The 20,516-nt window shown below is 43.7% G+C and overlaps 1 pseudogene; it reads right to left on the bottom strand.

Annotated features, from left to right (window-relative positions):
• Positions 1–15,481: 15,481 nt before the first annotated feature.
• On the bottom strand, positions 15,482–20,209 carry LOC146377022 (uncharacterized; annotated as a pseudogene).
• Between the last annotated feature and the right edge of the window lie 307 nt (positions 20,210–20,516).

Genomic DNA, 20,516 nt, shown 5'->3' with positions numbered 1-20,516 from the left:
GCTCTCTGTCATTCTCCTTTTCAGAATCCCATTAGTGGAAACCACCTCCTTCCCATCTCCATCTCACAGACACCTCAGTTGGAGCCATCCAAGCCTCACCTCTGGACCAGCACCAGCGTCTACAATCCTGGTGTTCCTGTCCTAAATCCTATCGCTGCTGGGATTCTGTTCTGCCATGATGGGTCATCGATGTCTAATTGTCTAATTGTAAAATACATTAATTTCTCTATCTCAATAAATTATGTTCAAATTCTTCCAAGTGATCTCTCCTTAATGAAATAACATGTGCTAAAAAAAATCCAACGATAACAGCAAGTATGTTTATGTGAGCTTCCACATGCAATCAGAACAGCTTCAGTGCAGGGACTCTACTGGAGAACAGGATATTCCCTCATTTGGCGGTTTGATGATTGTGGTGGAGAGCTTGTCTAAAATATTGGTTCAGTATGTCATAGAGGTGGTCAGTTGGTTTGAAAGGTTGAGTTGTGATGCCCGTGAAGACCATGGATTATGATAAGCATAGTTTCCATCCTGATCAAACCATTCTGTGAGCCCTACCACCCATGGATGGATTATCATGGGCATAAACACAAACATACTTACTCATGCAAAGAATATGTTTTGCATTTGTAAGCACATAGAGTTTGGTTGCACAGTAACAAACGTCGGCTTTGAACCACTCTACGCGTATTGTTGTTATTGTTTTAGTCATATTAAATTCAAGATATTCTATAATGCAGGAGAATACCCCAATCTGCCATTTAAGTTGTCTACCGAGTCCTTTACATATCTGGGTGTAGAAGTCACCAAATCCTATTACAGTCTGTTTAAAAGTAACCTCACTCCTTTATTGGAACAGTGCAAACAAGATGTTAAAAGATGGTCTATTTTACCATTATCTCTCATTGGGAGAGCCAATTCTGTAAAGATGAATATTGTGCCAAAATTTCTATATTTATATAATTTCTATTTTTATAAACAGACTCCAGCTACTTCCCTTCATATGTTTTGGTCCTGTCTGAAAATTGCTCCTTTCAGGTCATCATTTTTTGAAGTCATCTCTAAAGCCTATGCCTATAACATCTCGCCTTCCCCCTTGGTGGCAATTTTTGGTTGTTTCTCTGGTATCGCGACTTCTGTTCCCCCTGCCCATTTACAGAGGGTCATTGCCTTTTTGTCATTATTAGCAAGACACCTGATTTTATTTAAATGGAAGTCTACTACTGCTCCATCGCACCACCACTGGATGAGGGATGTTATGCAAAATGTCAAACTGGATAAAAATCAGATGTACTCTCAACGGATCCCTCTGTTAAGATACGTCAACAATCTACCAGGTCTGGAACTGGAATCTTGAATGTTTTTGTTTGCCCTAGAACAGTCCTGTAAAAACAATTGAGAGGTGCACCGCCCTTTTTTTTCTTTTTTCTTTTTTTGCTGTTGTTGTTGTTTTTTTGTTTGTTTGTTTGTTTCCCTTTTCCTGTCTTGGTGTTATCTGTCTTTATGATCTGTGGGGATTGTTGTTTTGCAGTTATCTGTAAAATAATAAGAATGCTATGTATGATAATTGGATAACTACAAATAAAGTGTTAAAAAAAAATTCAAGATATTCTGTGCATGGCATAAAGAAAAAAAATAACATCTCAAGGAGTCAACAGCGTGCTATAACAAACCTGAAGTGTCCTAACTAAAGCACTGTAACGAGAAAACTGAGCTGTGTCGATTCATTGCTACCACTGCTACACAAGTCAGTGCTGCAGTTCTGTTGTAGTGATGTGTCGTTCGCGAACGAAATGGCTCTTAGAGCCGGGTCTTTGGCGTGAACGACGCGAGCCGGCTCCTTATCGCGAGCCGTGGTTTTTTTTTGTTTTTTTTTTTCCTTTCTCTCACCCTCTCTCTCGCACTTTTTTCCCGCTTCACTCCGCGTGCGAGCCTTGTGCTTTACGCTGGGCAGAGGGGGGAGGGGCAGTAGTTACACTCAGTAGCACAGGAACAGAGCGGGAGGGAGGGAGAGAGAAAGAGAGTCAGGGACAACAACGTCACATTACAAAGGTATAGTAATCATCCACAACTATTTTCAGTTGATGATAAAGGATTCAGAAAGTTTATTCATGCAGGTCCATATGACAGAGAATGTGCATCTTCTTTTTGTTTTCATATTTTAATTTATATTTAATTGTGTTGTGGTTTGCAGTGTTTTGTGTTGTTTCACTTTAAATTTGTTTAAAAGGAAAAAGCTGAAAACTTAAATAGTTAAAAGTTGAAATGTGAATAGTTGGTTTTTGTATTATATGATTTATTTATTACATTTTTTGTGAATAAATAAAAGTATATTTACGGTGGCCCCTACAGACAGAGCACAGAAGTGCTCCAGGATGCTAGGGGGCAGTGTTGAGCTTTTGTTACCTAGTGGCTACACAAGCCAAGAAGTACCAACGACCGGATTTGGTGTGTGGTAATCAGAGGCGGAGCCAGACATTTGAAACACCTGGGGCTTAGCCCAAAAGGGTAGTATGCATGTGGTATTTTTATTTTATTTTTTTATTTTTTTTGGGGGGGGGGGTAGAAATGACTGAAAGATTAATTGGCTCTGTTTTGAGTTTTGTTCAAAAAAGAATGACTTCATATAGGGAAAAATATATATCACATGTGCAGGACACCTTAAACTAGTTTTTTAATTAAGCAGCAAGGCAGAACAAAATCAGGGCTGTATCAAGACACGAGGACTAAACCCCAATTCAACCAGACCCAGAACTGATCCAGAATTAAAACAGGACTACAACAGTTCAAAATCAGGACTACTTGGGATTTAACCAAGACAGAACCAGAATCAGAACTAGATGATAGTAGCACTAAAAATCATCATAGACCTGCACTACACTTATTTTTTAATTCTACCAAAGTCCAGTATTTAGATTCAGAAAAGTTTATATAATTATTCAGCCTTGTTGTGCAAACAAGCCTGCATAACTTAATAAATGTAGAATTTGAAAAATAGCAAACCTAAAAAGAAACACTAGGTACGAGATACATGAGGACCTATGATACGGTGATACTTTTGGTAAACGACCATTTGACTAACATGTGTGTCTCACCTGCTCTTGTTCCACCTCTGTTCTGTCCTCATTCTCCTCTCTCCCCCTCTCTGTTCCTCTCTCTCCCTCTTTGTGCTGACAATCATCAAATATACAGATATTTACAAACTCTTCAGATAAAAACACTTTTTTAATTGTAACATCAAATCAGACTAAATGTTTATTTTTTAGTTTGATAAATATAAAAAACATATTTGTTAACTTTCAGAGTAAAGAGAGAAACTGCCTGTATTTCTTAATTGTAAATGGCACCAAATTGTATTCAAACTGAGCCACACTTATGGAGCTCCACAGTTCTTTTCCAGGTGTTTTGGTTGACATCTCTTGATGTTCCCATGTCACAGAAACAGGCTCTGTGTTTTGCCATATATGCATCCACAGCTGTGCCACCAATTTACTCACATGGACTCTACTAACCTATCAGAAGCTTCTTCAGCTCAGAATGGAGTCGTCTGCAGTTTTCTTATTAATTAACAATAAACTTAGTGTATATGTACTCCTACATTTGATGAAAGTGATAATAAATAGACAGATATCTCTCTCTCTTTATTCTGACATTTAACTAATTCAAAATATATTTCAATATTTATCTAAAACAAAAGTTTACTCTAAATTGATGTTGTACAGTAAAAATGTTTTATGTTTTCTCCCTAAAGTGTAAATATCTGGTTACAAATGTGAATATCCTGCTGTGTACTGAAATCCCTCTTGTTTTGCATAGAAATATACTGAACAACATACAAAGCATAATATATAAAATAACATTTACCTGAGTTTTTTCTTTGAAAGAACCCTCTAATGTCCATTCTTATATTTCAGTACATAACTGAAACCGATTTAGTCGGGGAGGGTAAGAACTGCAAATATGAAATAAACACACATAAGCTAAGACTCTCTAAAAAAAATAGCATTTGTTCGGCTTTTCATTTCGCCAGTTGTTGATTCACTCGAAGAGCAAGTAACGTAATATTGGTCAAGTGATCAGTTTGATATCAATCTTTCGTGATGCACCGTCATATTTACATTATTTGTACGGTACGAATGATTTGCTTTGGTACCTGGTCAAACTTAAGCTCTCCTTAGTATGGCTGGCTCCGTTTCTCCAACAGCGCACTCACAGGCAGCAGCTGCCCCACCCTCTCGCTCAGTCGCTTAGTGCCTGAGCTCGGATCATACCAATATCAGGGGGGATTCACGCACAGTCGTAAATTCCCACAGTGTACACTATGTGCTTCGAATATTGTGTGTACTTTTTGTTTTATACAGTTGTCAGCCAGGCATCTAACTATGAAAAAATTACACTCCAAAAGACCCCGGGCTTCTGACAAAACAACCCGGGCTTAAGCCCAGTAAGCCACCCCCACGCTCCGCCCCTGGTGGTAATAACAGGTAAATGAACAGTTTTTTTTAAATTATTTGACTATATATGAGTGCTTGTGTATAAATACACAAACAATACACATATGCTTTCAATTGTGTAATTTAAGTGATCTAGGTAGCTCTGTTTTGGAAGTTCAGTTCATGCTAGAAATGTGTTTTGGAGTTTGTACGTGTTTTGTCTCTAGGGGCCACCGCATATATTTATATATAAACATATATAAATAAAACCACTTTTTTTACATTAGTAATTCCTTTTGTGCATAATTTTATATTATTGTTAATAATAAATTAATGAAAGCAACAAAACAACCTGAAGAGCCGGTTCTGAGCCGAAAGAGCCGGTTCTCTAAAACGAGCCGGAAATCCCATCACTATTAACTTGGGGTAGCAGCATTAGCAGGATGCATGACTAAACACTAGCACAGATCCTTATCTGTATATGTTATGCTTGTGCCCTATGGATGGAAACATTTATTTTGGTGATCACCCAGGATAGGTTTGAACTGATTTATAGAGACCATTTCTTCTAAGAGGAAAGTGCTTGAAAAGGACCAGTAACGTAACAGTCAAAGGATCAGTATTTCCTTTAATTTGTCACCTTTCTTGTTTATGCAATGTAAACAAGTAAGAGAGCAGCTCAAAGCTTTTTCTAAAAGTAGGAGGGCTCTGTATCTCTCATACGCAGTATTTCTGTGTTAAACTAACACAGGCTTTTCTATAAATCATTAAAGTTTTAAAATAACAGCCTCATGGAGTATTTTCATGAAGCAAAAAGGCTGACAGACCTTTTCTGTGACCTGCTTGGTAAGCAGGAAGTTATTAGTCTTGCAGCACTGGCAGTGTTTAGTACCTGCTTCAACCATTTCGCAGCATGCACCGGGAAATTGGGTTTATTTATTCCAACTTTGATATAAAAAGAAAAGCCAGAGGCGTTTGTTTAGATAAAGCAGTGAGTCAGGTAGTGACACCAGAGATGGTGTGCAAGTGCGTGTGAGTAAACGCAGTAGTTTAAGGATGAAACAAGCTGCAGGTCAAGAGCATGCATGTCAGCTCTGTATCTCAGTCTGAGGTGTCCTTTTAAACGGAAGCTACATGGATCATAGTGACTACAAAGCCAGTGCCTCGGGAGAACGGGATGACACCCAGCAGTGGCAGGGAGAGGGGCTGGGGCCAGGGAAGAAGGAGACAAGAAATGTGTTTAACCAGCCCAAATGATGCACAGCTGAAAACGAAAGCTCGAAGGACACTGAGATGAGAGCTGCAGTGCACTTTTAGCTCAGAGACTAAACCTGAATAGAGATGAGAAGAGAGCACGAAGGGGATTAAAGCCTATCGACCAGTTGACACAGTTGCCTCTTATATTACATGAAGACATGTGTGCTTCAGCTCTGTGCTGCTGACAGGCAGCAATGACATGTAGCCAGGGGGTGGAGGAGGAGAAGAAGGAGGAGGTGGTAGGGCTGAAGAAAGGCCAGGCATGTAGGGTCGTCTTGGCAGATCAGTTTGGAGCTCTAAGCAAGCACAACCTACATCTTCCCAAAACAAATTTAGTAAAAAGCCTAAAATTTTACTAAAAAGAAAACTTCAGGGAGTAATTGGGCATTTCCTGAAATGTTGTTTAATCAAATCAGATAAAGTAAAAATCATATTAAAGCATAATGAGTTAAATATAAACATATCCTCAGTCTACAACTCTGCCGAGGTAAACAGCTGAAATACACGTTTCAAAGCATGAATGATGTGCGCTGTGTAGTTTCCAAGAGTAGAATAGAAACGCTGAGGCTGTTGCTCTCCTCAGTTTGGACGTAGAGTCGTTGCTAGGCTTTGCTGATCAGTGATGCTGTGTTCTTTGACCAGGAGAGATCTTCTGAGATGTGCACTCCCAGGAACTTGGTGCCCACCCTCCCCACAGCAGCACCGCTGATGGTTAGTGTGGTGTGCAGGGTCTGGGTTCTCCCGAAGTCTATGATGATCTCTTCCGTCGTCTCCACATTCAGGGACAGGTTGTTGTTGCTGCACCACTTGGCCAGATGATTAACTTCACTCCTGTAGTAGGTCTCATCGTTGTTGCTGATGTGACCGACCACAATTGTGTCGTCTGCAAACTTGATGAAAAGGTTGGAGCTGTGTGATGGTGTGCAGTCGTGGGTCAGCAGGGTGAAGAACAGGGGCCTCAACACACATCCTTGGGGAGTCCCTGTATTCAGTGTTCTTGTGCTGGAGGTGTTGCTGCCGACCCGTACTGTCTGCTGTCTTCCTGTCAGGAAAACCAGCAGCCAGTTACACAGTGAGGTGCTGATCCCCAGCAGATCCAGTTTGTGAATGAGTTGCAGAGGACAGGGGCGGTCCTAGCCTGTTTGGTGCCCTGGGCGAACACTCCCTCTGGCGCACAGTCACAGGAGCACGCTCAGTGAGAGACTGAGATTACCAAAAAGCACCACAGAACAACACAGGAAGTCATTCCTGCCCGTGGCCATCTCCCTGTACAACTCCTCCATCTAACACACTGTGAACACTGCAATAGTTACATCCTTTTTACACACACTCTTTTCTACTCTGGAATATTCTTCTCAGTAGTATTCTTGATATTTATTTATAATCACATCTGTTAATCCTTGATATTTATAATTGAGTGATCTGTATGTATTAGTGCTAGTTCTGTAATATATTGTATTATTTGAATAGTTTACTCTGTTACTGTTTCTTCTTGGACCAGTTGTAACTCACATAATTTCCTTAGAGATTAATAAAGTATTCTGATTATGATTATGATTGTTTCAGGATGACCTGCCATTATCCAATAACACATCTGCTTACCTCAATCAATCAATCAATCAAGGCTTTATTCGCCACATGCAGGTTGCCCTGCCAGCTCCGATCAGCCAGAACCCTGTTATCATGGTTCCGAATAGGTAGATATCTTCAGCACTCAGGCTCACCCAAGCCCAAACTTCTCGTTAAGAAAGGGGTGTCAATTGCATTCAGGGACCAGTTGATCCAATCCATAATTCCTCTTTTAGGTTTTAGAGAACTGACTGTGAGAGAGTATTCCAGGGAAAAGTAATACAAAAAACACGAGTCTAGACAAGGACATAAGAAGCTAAGCAGGGAAGCTAAGGGAGAGGAGAAAAGTGTGACCGCCTTCGTCAAGAGCAAGAGCATCAATTATACCTTTAGGTGTAATTAGCAAAAGATACCTGTATCTTTTGCTAATTTCTCCTCCTCTTCTTTTCTCTTTTCTCTAAACTGAGCAGCTGATGGCTTTAACTGCTTTACTTAGACTTCAGCACAGCAGCAAGCAGGCGCACCGAGGGCTCTCGCGCTCACTTTTCACGTAGAAAAAACTGAAAAAACATCGGTGCAAATTATAAGTCTGTATCATAATGTCTCATGTTTGTTGCTTTGTTTTTATTTTGTTTTATTTTGTGAGTTGGTTATTAGATGCTGCTCCAGCCAGCCAGAGAATCCCCCGCCGCCCCGCCCTCTCCTCCCTGTACTGCAAGCAACAAGCACACTTCGCAAACGGAGGGCGCCCTTACTCCCAGCAAATGGGCGATAGAAAACCGATCGGTGCCTATGCCATTCCCAAAATGCGCTGGCATGATGTCGGGGCAGCATGACTATGAGAAATTTGTTTTTGCCGATGCCCGTGATGCCGCCCCCACCACGATGCCGCCCTGGGCAACCGCCCAGGGCGGCATCGTGGTGGGGGCGTATCAAAGACTGCTATCGGCTGGGGAATGATCGTGTTGAAAGCTGAACTGAAGTCTATGAACAGCATTCTAACGCACGAGTCTCTAATATCCCAATGTGTGAGGGTTAAGTGATTGGCAAACTGCATCATCGGTCGAGCAGTATGCAAACTGAAATGGATCCAGGTTGGGGGGGTTCAGATCACTTTATAATGATGGAGGTGAGTGCGACAGGATGGTGACTGTGGGTGTTGAGGGCAAAGCTTTTGAATCATATCTGTTATTAACCTCTGTCTCTCTTCCACAGCATGTCTTTTATCCTGTCTTCCTTCTCTCACCCCAACCAATCACAGCAGATGGCCCCGCCCCTCCCTGAGCCTGGTTCTGCTGAAGGTTTCTTCCTGTTAAAAGGGAGTTTTTCCTTCCCACTGTCGCCAAAATGCTGCTCATAGGGGGTCATATGATTGTTGGGTTTTTCTCTGTATCTATGAAGCGCCTTGAGGCGACTTTTGTTGTGATTTGGCGCTATATAAATAAAACTGAATTGAATTGAAAAGCACTCCTCAGTGATAAGAAGAGGGCCTTCAGAGGGGGCATAAAAGAGGGGGTTGAAAATGGTTCAGGTGTTATTGAATGACAATACCAGAGAGGCGAAGGACAATTACAGGAGGAAGCTGGAGTGGAAACTCCAGCAGAACAGCGTGATAGAGGTGTGGAGTGGCATGAAGACATTCTCTGGAATCAGGCCAACCAACAGCAGGGGAGCTGAGGGCGTTGAGGACAGAGCTAAGGAGTTGAATTTGTTCTTCAACAGATTTGACACTGCAGATTTGAGTCACACCCCCACAACCTCACCTGTAGTCAGCCTCCAATCCACAGCCACACCACTGTGCCTCCCTCTCTCTTCACATAGCACTGTTGCCTCCTGTGAGAGTCTTGACACCCCTCCCCCACCCATCACCTTCACTCAAGACCAGGTTGAGATGCAAATGAGGAGACTTCACTGAGGCAGGTCTGCTGGACCAGATGGAGTGAGCCCCCACGTCCTGTGCCCCCCACCTTTGTGGACTCTTCCATAAACTGTTCGTGCTGAGTCTGAGTCTGCAGAGGGTCTCAGTGCTGTGGAAGACATCATGCCTTGTCCCAAAGATGCCATGTCCCAGTGGCCCCCAGGATTACAGGTCTGTGGCACTGACCTCCCACATCATGAAGACCCTGAAAAGGCTCATCCTGGACCAGCTCTGACCCATAGTCAGACCACATCAGGATCCCCTTCAATTTGCTTACCAGCCCTGTCTCACGCCATCATCTATCTGCTCAAGCGTGTCTACACCCACCTGCACCAGCCGGCGAGCACTGTGAGGGTCATGTTTTTTGACTTTTCAAGCGCTTTCAACACCATCAGGCCGACACTCCTGGGTGATAAACTGACAGTGATGCAGTTGGATGCTTCTCTGGTGTCCTGGATTGTTGATTATCTGACAGGAAGATCACAATATGATCCACAGTGTGTGTCTGACAAAGTAATCAGCAACACAGGGGCACCACAGGGGACCGTCCTCTCCCCCTTCCTCTTCACCCTCTACACCACAGACTTCAGCCACTGCACAGAGACCTCCATCTTCAGAAGTTTCCTGATGACTCTGCGGTGGTTGGATGCATCAGCAGGGATGATGAGACAGAGTACCGGGCTGTGGTCGACTCCTTTGTCACGTGGTGTGAGCAGAATCATCTGCAGCTCAACGTGGCAAAGACCAAGGAACTGATCGTGGACTTCAGGAAGACCAAGAAACCTGTGACTGCTAACCCCTCAATCCATGGGGTGGATTACACATATCTTGGATTACACATGGATGAGCAAGATGGCGACACGCACAGGCGCAGCGACTTACAGCAGCTGTCCCTACTTGTGCTATTTGTGCCTTTTTGTGCCAACAACACTGTTGTGGACAGACATTGATCACCTGACCTGGAGTTCATGACGGTGAGGTGCAGACCCTTTTTCTTGCCCAGAGAGCTAAGTGCTGTAATAATCATAGCAGTCTATATAGCACTGGACGTTAACATAAACGCAACGTAAACAAACACTCTGGATCATGTGTATTCCAACATCAAGCAGGCTTACAGAGCCGTACCTCTCCCCCATCTGGGCCAGTCAGACCACCTCTCTCTGCTCCTCACCCCAGCATACACCCCTGTCAGCCAGCAAACAAAGCCCATAAAGAGGACCATCACCACCTGGGGCCGTCCTCCACTGACTACTTGACTGCTTCCACACAGTGGGATGCCTTCTACAATGAAGATCTGGCAACATTCACAGATAGGTGCTGTCTTACATCAAGTACTGTACTGGGAAGGTCACTGTGGAAAAGAGCATCCGGGTGTTTCCAAACCAGAAACCCTGGATGACGAGCCAGGTCAGTATGCTCTTCCGAGCTCATGATACATCCTTCAGGTGACAGAGCATTGTACCGCCACGTACAGCATCAGGACCGCCAAAGCAGAAAACAAGAGGACAATAGAGGAACATCTCAATGACCCCGGACATGTGTGGCAGGGCATACTGACTATTATACAAAGGATGTCCTGTGGCACCTGGGGACTCAGACACAGGGCTAGCAGAAGAGCTGAACAGCTTTTTTGCCCACTTTGAGTCTCAAACACAACACTCAGGCACACCATTCCAACGACCACCACAACCCACACTAGCTTCTAATAACCCCACACTTACTCTTGAGGCACAGGGTATGAGTTGTGTACTCTGTGCAGTGAACCCCAGGAAGGCTGCAGGTCCTGATGGAGTACCTGTGAAGGTCCTCAAAGCATGCGCCAAGCAGCTAGCACAGGTCTTCTCTGACATCTTCAACGTGTCTCTGGAACAAGCCGTCATTCCACCCTGCTTGAAATCTGCCATAATCATCCCCATCCCCAAAAGGTCACCCATAACCATTCTCAATGACTTCTGTCCAGTTGCACTAACCCCTGTCATAACCAAGTGCTTTGAGAAACTGGTTCTGGGGGACATCAGAACCCATCTCCCCCCTGCTCTGGACCCACACCAATTTGCATATCGGACTAACAGATCCACCGAAGACGCCATAGCCAGTGCTCTCCACACAGCACTGAGCCACCTGGAGCAACAGGGGAGCTATGTCAGAATGCTCTTCATTGACTTCAGCTCAGCCTTTAATGCAATAATATGGACATTTTGATATACCAAGTTAGCCAATCTGGGGCTCCCACTACCCACCTGCTCTTGGATAAAGGACGTTAGGTCAACCAACCCCAGTGGGTGAAACCTCACCTCTCTTCAGGTCTCCAGGGGGTGAAGGGAAGGGAATCCAAACTCCACAGTACAATCCACTGCTCCTCTTCCACACACACTCGCTCCTCTTTATGCGCTCTCGCTCCGATTTCCACTCACGCCAACATGCTAAGGGATCACAGTAAAGGGTCCACCACCATACAGAGAGAGCTTGATTAGAACCAATAGGCAAAAATACACAGAGAGAGTCTTTTTGAGAGAGAGCTGAGAGCACGAACACGGGAGGTTCAACGTTCCAGCGATGAGTGCTCCGTGCCGCAGCGTTAAACACCAGATCAGCAACAGTTGGTGGCAATCACCGCAGGTGCATGGGCAAGTGTGACACACTAATGTGTGATCCCATCAGAAGTAGTACTTGTTAAAAATGAGAGATTTGTCACTGAAGTGGACTATGTGTAAGGGGTAGTTGCACCCCCCGGCCTCCGGGTGGCGCATTGCTCAGTGAGACAGAATAGTGAGGTCATAGGTCCTCCTCTCCAATATGGCAGAAGCGAGGCAAAGAGAAACTTCACCAGTCGTCTCTGTCTCATCATTTCCCTGTTTTGCAGGTTAGTAACCGGTAAAACTATATTAAAACGTTGTAAAATATTGATAAGAAACACAGCTAAATGTGGGGGTATAAATCAGTGGGTAAACCCTGTTATTTGTTACGTTTTATGAAGTAGGACTGGAAAAATGCCGACGCCTAGCCAGCTGCGGGCGCCATTTTGTTTTCATTTTACACTTATTTCAGGACATTTAGCTGAATAAGCTCCCTGTTATATCCTTAAATTTGAATATGAATGTTAATCTGCTGTTGGCAGTGAAGAACGACTGTTTACTGGTTCTAAAAAGTGATTTTGAGAATGTTAAAGCTAAAGCTAAGCCTGCCAGCATACACATGCCTCTTTCACGTATTTGTGAGCTACTAAGCTAAATTGGTTTAAGACCAAGCACTGGTATGGTGGTTAAAACAATCAGAATACATAGGTATTTGGGTTAAAAGTTAAATAGAGGTAAATGTATTTGAACATGCATTTCATATTGTTTGAATTGTCATTCAGAGAGAATAGCTGAGTAGATGATTTAAAGGTCGCTACACATGAAGTATTTTTGTTTTCCATGTAAAGATCGTGGTATTGCAGCTTGAACATACAGACGGTTGTATTCTTATTTCTGTTGCATATGGAGAATGTTGGTGCTGCAAATTGGAAATACATGTGATTGTATAAATAAAGAAGCGAGGCAAAGAGAAACTTCACCAGTCGTCTCTGTCTCATCATTTCCCTGTTTTGCAGGAACATTTAATCTGTTTTACTGGCCCAAACTCTGGGTCGGTTACACAAGCAGGAGAGAGGGATAAAAACATGAACAAAACCTGTGGCCAATATGAGCCAGCCAGAGAGGCACGAGGACCATGACAACATCATTGTAAGATTTGCTGATGACACAACGTTGGTGGGGCTGATCACAGGGGGAAATGAGGTGATGAAACTGGGAGAATGGTGTGCACTAAACAACCTGGTTCTTAACATCACCAAGAGCGAGGAACTCATCCTGGACTTCAGGCGGAACAGAGCTGCCCCTGCCCCCCTGCACATCAACAGTGACCTTATCCCATGTGCAATATCCCATCAGCTAACACAACGGCACTAGTCAAGAAGGCCCAGCAGAGGCTACACTTCCTAAGGGTGCTCAGGCAGGAGCAACTAAACACCCCACTGCTGGTGACCTTCTACAGATCCACCATCGAGAGCCTGCTGACCTATGCAGTGACAGTGCGGCACGCCAGCTGCACGGAGGCAGACAGGAAGAGACTGCAGAGGGTGGCAAACACAGCACAAAGAATCATCAGCTGCCACCTGTCCTCCTTGTCTGCCATCTATAACTCCTGTTGTCTCAGCAGGGCCAGAAACATCTTGAAGGACACTACCCACCCCGGCTACCATCTTTGTAACCTACTGCCCTGTGGCAGGCGCTTCAGATCCATACAGGCCAGAACAAACAGACTCAGGGACAGCTTCTTCCCCAAAGCTTTCACCATGCTCAACTCAGACTTGCACAAAAAGTAATTTGCACTGAAATATCTGCACTGCACCACTAAATTACCCCTGCTGTTCATGCTCATTCTGATGCTCCTTGGACTCTAACATGAACTCGTGTCTATGCTTAAAATTGTCTTTGCTCAAATTGTCCATCCCATCATTCTCTGTCTGTCTGTGTCATTGGTTTTTCTGTTCCAGGTGCTGTGTGGGGGTTTTCTTTCCTTCTGTGTTTCTTCTTACAGGTGCAGCAGTCAGCCATACATTGTGCTTTTATATATTTGTTCTCTGTCATTTTTTTATATTTTCCTCGTATTTTCTCTGTCCTGGCTTTTTTTCTCCCCGTTACACATCCCCTACTACACACATACTGTAACACCTAGAAGTGAAAAAATAAACAGGTAAAGAAAAGAGAAAACTGATGAACATTTAGAAACTGATAAGCAAATGAGGTTAACAAAACTTAAAATTGTAATGGCATTTTAGTTTGAGGGAAAACCCCGAATAACCTTTAAACGTTTGGTACAAGTTTTAGAAATGAACCTGGGATTTCTCTGTCAATTTTAAAGTCTGACTTTTCCCTTTTCACGCTAGAGTCCTTTTCCCATTTTGAATTATTCCATTGTTCCATTTACTCATATTATCTCTGGGTCTTGTCAGAGTCTAAATTAGCCACACACTGCACCAGAAATCCCCCTGACAAGAATGTAGCTTGACACCCTACGATTATCCTTTCACGGTTATGGCAACTCAGTCTTAATGTTTCTCTGGAAATAGAAACTATTTTAAATTTCCACATATATCCTCAGCCCACAGCAGCTATAATAATATGTAAGTAAATAAGTCAACCATACGTTCTCCGGTGCTGCTACAGACACCATTGTGTTCTTCTTTGTGTGATAACATTCACCTCAAAGGCACACACAGTGTTGTTTGATAAAGGCTGAGGGCAGCGATTCGTCCTTCACAGATACCCCTGTATTGACGTAACAATGGACAGAATATTACTCACTGACAACACCCTTTCATCAGGCTGTTGGCAAGCAGGAAATCCTCCATGTGAAGGTTAGATACATCACAACATTCACAAGAAAAACTGACTTCTCTCCCTAGCTGCTCTGGAAGCAGTGCACCCAAGCACAGTATCAAAAGACAAACACAATATGCTGTTTTCTTGCTTATGTTTTTAATAACTTTGCCTTTTTAAAGAGGATTTGCTGATGAGTAGGTTTGTCCTTCATTGTCAGAAAATTTGCAAACATCTGACTTTATTTCGAAACAATTACTGGAACAGTTCTAGTGCTCATTGGTGGGAGAAACATCATTCTTTTAAATTATATTCCCTCGTTTGATCTGATTCTGGTACAAAATGGTAAGAAAAGTGAAACTAAGCTGACATCTGATGACTGTGAAGGCCCATCTGTCCGATGAATGGGGACATCAGCTCTGTGTAAAATATGTGATCCCTCAGAGGTTCCTGTATTAACAGTGAGCTTACCACATCATCATCCACTGCATCATTTAACCTGACCTGACCCAACCGGTGGCAGCAGATAGCCCCGCCCCTCTCTAAACCTGGTCCTACTGGAGCTTTCTGCCTGTTAAAACTGAGCTTTTCCTTCCCACTGTCCTCAAGTGCTCAAAGGGGGTCGTTTGATAGCTGGGGTACAATACTAGATGCCATGAGGTCACTGTTGTTGTGATTTGGCACTATATAAACAAAAACTAGATGAATTTAATTCAAGAACTAAATAAAAGAAAAGCTCAAAAGCAAATAAGGAATAAAAGATGAATTTACCGGAACAATGACCAGCAGTCTATTTTTGTAAAATTAAATCTTATTAAGAAATTGTAACCCAGATCATTGTTTGAGTATGGGATTTCTGATTATTTGTAGTCACTGAACGCACCACTGTGCCATGCGCATAGCCACTCTCTAGTCCAGCTACAGAGTTTTTTTCCTTCCGTTCATCCGATGAGGCGCATGCTGCTCTCGTGCCCTCTGCGAGCTGGAAATTCGGAAAAAGGAGTCTTGTAGCAGTTAGGAACGTGAAGCTGAGCTGAATCCGACAGCCATTCGCCATTACATGAACCCCTCTGGCTGGGTTGTTTGCCCTTTTGGTGCCCTGGATCCTACTGGATGAACTGCCTTGTGGAAGTCCTCATCTGATGACTCTGCTGAACCGTCCTGGCTAGTAGATGGTCGTTGCTGCGGGTGGATGCTTCTGCTTGCTGGATGCTATTATTGGATGCTACACCGTTCCAACAGAGCGGTAGGAACAATTCAAAGGGCCCCAACGATGCACTTTACTTTTCCCTGAGCTCAGGTGATTTTCTTTTGGCCAAAGGACCTTGAAGGGATACATATTTGAGTTTATTTATTTATTTTATTTTTCTTGGGACACTGAGTGGAAAGACACTACAAAAAAAAAGGGTTTATTATTTAAAATTGTGTCTAATAAATGTGTTTATGTTAAGTAAGTGTGGTGTCCATTGTGTGCTGGAAGCCTTATTGTTCCTGTGGTGGAGCAGCTACTACCAATCTCCTTTACGAAACTAGCCTCTGATGGGATACGGATATTTGGGACACATTTGATTTCTTGTAACCTATTTTTGGAGAAACTGTGATTCTGGGCTTAGACCTCGGGGTGAAATTGATGACACCGACACCTAGTGAACTGCCCAAGGTCAACAGTCCTGATTTCCACGCATTAAAGGTTTGGCGTAAGTACAGATTGCGTTACAAAATCATGAGACATAGAGGACTTTTATAGTTCCCATGCCATGTGTCAAAACAGGATGTGAACTGTGGTTAAAGTGGTGGGTGGGCTCTTTACATTCTGAGAGAAGCCAGTTCAGTCTAATTATAGATTAAATGTTGTTTTGAAGCTGTCATTTTTAGCATCCATGGATGTTAACAGGAGGAGAAAAGAGACAGAGAGGGGTGTAAGACTGCAACTCTGCTTCCTGGCCCCAACTCTGGATATTCTTGTGTTTGGCTTACAAAGGAGCAATCCACAGAATAAAAAAAACACTAGAAATGAGCAAATGAGCAGATTCTACTTTCTAGGAAGCTCAGATCTTTGAATGTGTACAGAAAGATGTTAGACTAATTGCTAATAATAAGATCTTCCAGTAGTCTGTGGTAACAAGTGCCATCTACTCTGCTGTTGTCTGTTGGGAGGCAGCATTAGTGGCAGAGATACCAGCAGAGCTGGAACCATCACTGAAGACAGGAGGTCACTGAACAAACCTCCATCAGGGACAAACCAACAAATGAGCTCCACAACTCTGTGACAGCAGAGCTCCTTCGGCCTCAGGATGATTCGATGTCGCTGCCAAAAACAATGATTCTTATCGTTCTATAACAAACTGTTTAGTAACTCTTTGTTCTATAACAGGGGAACACAACTGTACGATGTGGGATGGATTCACACGTTTCTGACCACTTCTGAACTTTCTGGGTGGATAGCGACATCAATCCAAATAACAAGAAGAACGATGGAGGAATGGCACTGCAATCCAAGATGTAATACTTGGAAGAAGTGGGCCACATATTGAACTGATAGATGCTGGACAGGGACGTGACGTTCCACGTGGATTCTCGTCTCTTATTTTGGTTGGGTATTTACATTTAACAGTCAACTGATGCAGAGGTAATGTGTCGTCACTCATTTCTCTGAACAACTTCTGTGAATACACCATCTTACCAGTGAGGAGTGTATTGTGCTTACATATGAACCTTAAGCCTCAGATGACTAGAAAACTGAAAAGACTTAATAAAAAGAAGAAAGCATCCAGATGTTTAGGACAGGGAAGAACTAAGGGTGGAGCTGAGAAAATGAAAGGACACCTACAGAAGGAGCTGGTGGTCAGATTCAAGCAGAACAGCCATGAGGGATGTGTGGAGTGTGTCGTGGTTCGATTTTTTGAGGAAGAGACATACGACTGGAAGCCCATAGTGGGTCAACACAAATTATTTTATTAAAACACACAGTACAGTGTGAGAAGAAACTTGCAACAGCCACCCTACAATCTTCCAATCTTCTCGAGTAGCCCGCTCCCCATCCTTATATTACCCTGATGACATCACAGCCAGATCTTACTGGAAATGATAACAGTTCCAAAGTTCTCCTTATATAGACATCCGATACTACTTTCGAAACAAACAAGTTTGTGATATGTTGTGCAATTCTGTGAGACTGTGTGTCCAACCGAGAGATTGTCCTGAGACGACCTCCCTGTTCTTAGTACGTGCAGGAGTGAACGTGCGTACTTTCCATGACTCTCTATGTGCATGTTGGTGTGGGCCTGAATATGTGTGTAAGTGAATGTAGAAGGCCCTACTGGACCCACAGCTTCGAGAGGTGTGAATACAATGATATGGATACCATTTGCAACAGCTTGGCAGCAACACTTGGCAGCTTGGAGAGAACAAATGAGCCAAACAGATTTAGTTCACATCCCTGCTGCCTCCTCCACCACACACTCATTTCCTTCAATGATTTTGTACTTCACTCTTTCTTCACCCCAAGTGAACTCTGTGGATCAGATCATCTAATAAACACTTCTTGCTTCACTGTGACTTGTGGCCAGGTTAGGAGACAACTGGGGAGTCTACACCAGAGCAGGGTTGCTGGCATCAGCCCCAAGGTTCTGAGAACCTGGGCTAGCCAATTATCTGTGATCCTGAGTCACATTTGCAAACTGACTCTGAAGCAGAAGAAGATACGGTGATGTGGAAAACATTTATTCTATTCAGTTCAGCTTTATTTGTACAGCGCCAAAAGTCACAACAGCAGTCGTCTCATGGTACTTTATAATGTAAGGTAGACCTGACAATAATAGATACAGAGAAAAACCCAACAATCACATGACCCCTATGAGCAAGCACTTTGGTGACAGTGGGAAGAAAAACTCCCTTTTAACAGGAAGAAACCTCCGACAGAACCAGGCTCAGGGAGGGGCCAATACAGGAGAAATCTGCTCTGTCTTTCTAGTCCCTGTCAGGACTCTTGCTGCAGCATTTTGGATTAACTGAAGGCTTTTCAGGGAGTTTTTAGGACTTCCTGATAATAATGATGTGGCGTGGGTGTGGTCTCTGGCCCGCTGCAGAGGAGGGGTGGCACAGTGAGCTCCTGGGGTGGCGTGGAGGCGGGGTGAACAGGTGTGCTGGGGACGCCTGATTGATTGTAACTCTTGTTATGTTGCAGTGACAGTTGAGGAGGGCTGGTGAGCGGATGTGACAGCCGAGTGGGAGTGCCTGTGTCCCGAGCGTGTGCCGAAACCACAGTGAACTGTTATAATACAAATAAACATGCTGTCACCACACCAAGTGCTCTTATGTACGTACGTTGGGGTCCACCTTCACAGTAGTCCAGCCTAGAAGTAATAAATGCATGAATTAACTGAACAAAAATATAAACGCAACACTTTTGTTTTTGCTCCCATTTTTCAGGAGCTAAACCCAAACTGATGAAAAATTTTCTACATACACAAAAGACCCATGAATCTCAAATATTGTTCTCATATCTTTATAAATCTGTGTTAGTGAGCACTTTTCCTTTACCAAGATAATCCATCCCACCTCACAGGTGTGGCATATCAAGGGGCTGAGTAGACAGCATGAGCATTGCACAGGTGTGCCTTAGACTGCCCACAATAAAAGGCCACTCTGAAATATGCAGTTTGATCAAACAGCACAATGCTACAGATGTTGCAACCTTTGAGGGAGCGTGCAATTGGCATGCTGACTGCAAACATTCCTGCAGTCAGCATGCAATTGCATGCTGACTGCAGGAATGTCTACCAGAGCTGTTGCCTGTGAAATGAATGTTCATTTCTCTGCCATAAGCCGTCTCCAAAGGCATTTCAGAGAATTTGGCAGTACATCCAACCGGCCTCACAACCGCAGACCGCACGTAACCACACCAGCCCAGGACCTTCACACCCAGCATGCTCACCTCCAGGATCGCCTGAGACCAGACACCCAGACAGCTGCAGCAACAATCAGTTTGCATAACCAAAGAATTTCTGCACAAACTGTCAGAATCTGTCTCAGGGAAGCTCATCTGCATGCTCGTGGTCCTCACCGGGGTCTGGACCTGACTGCATTTCGTTGTCGTAACCAACTTGAGTGGGCAAATGCTCACATTCGATGGCGTTTGGCACATTGGAGAGGCGTTCTGTTCACAGAAGAGTCCCAGTTTTCACTGTTTAGGGCAGATGGCAGACATCGTGTGGGTGAGCGGTTTGCTGATGTCAGCGTAGTGGATCGAGTGGCCCATGGTGGCGGAGGGGTTCTGGTATGGACAGGCATATGTTATGGACAATGAACACGAGTGCATCTTATTGTTGGCATTTTGAATGCACAGAGATACTGTGACGAGATCCTGAGGACCACTGTTGTGCCATTTATCCATGACCATAACCTCCTGTTACAGCATGATAATGCACGGCCCCATATTGAAAGGATCTGTACACAATTCCTGGAAGCTGAAAACATCCCAGTTCTTGCATGGCCAGCATACTCACCAGACATGTCACCCATTGAGCATGTTTGGGACGCTCAGCTCGGCGTGTACGACAGCGTGTTCCAGTTCCTGCCAGTATTCAGCAACTTTGCACAAGTATTGAAGAGGAGTGGGCCAACATTCCACAGCCCACAATCAACAACCTGATCAACTCTATGCCCATTGCACACCATTTGCACAACTTTCAGCAGCTTCATTGAGAATGCGGTATCATGGCCAGAGCTTCCCCTTCTGGCAGCTGCAGGCATAACTAATCAATCACAGTGATCTTTTGGCTCAACAAGTCAAATCGTGGACTGAATTAAGACAAGCTGTATTCTTATTCTTACTGGTGTATCAAAGATTAGTATCAGCGCTAGTGACACCAACAGACTGAATAAGCCTCATGGGAAAGGCTGACTCTGTGACTGGTTGCAAACTAGACAGTTTAGAAGCTGGGGGCCACTGAGCAAACTGTTATTCACCATGGA

Source organism: Perissodus microlepis, chromosome 11 (genome assembly GCF_051167445.1).
Source record: "Perissodus microlepis isolate ML-2025 ecotype Zambia chromosome 11, ASM5116744v1, whole genome shotgun sequence".
Lineage (NCBI taxonomy): Eukaryota > Metazoa > Chordata > Actinopteri > Cichliformes > Cichlidae > Perissodus > Perissodus microlepis.
The sequence above is the reverse complement of the archived record's forward strand: the minus strand, read 5'-3'. Positions and strand labels throughout refer to the sequence as shown.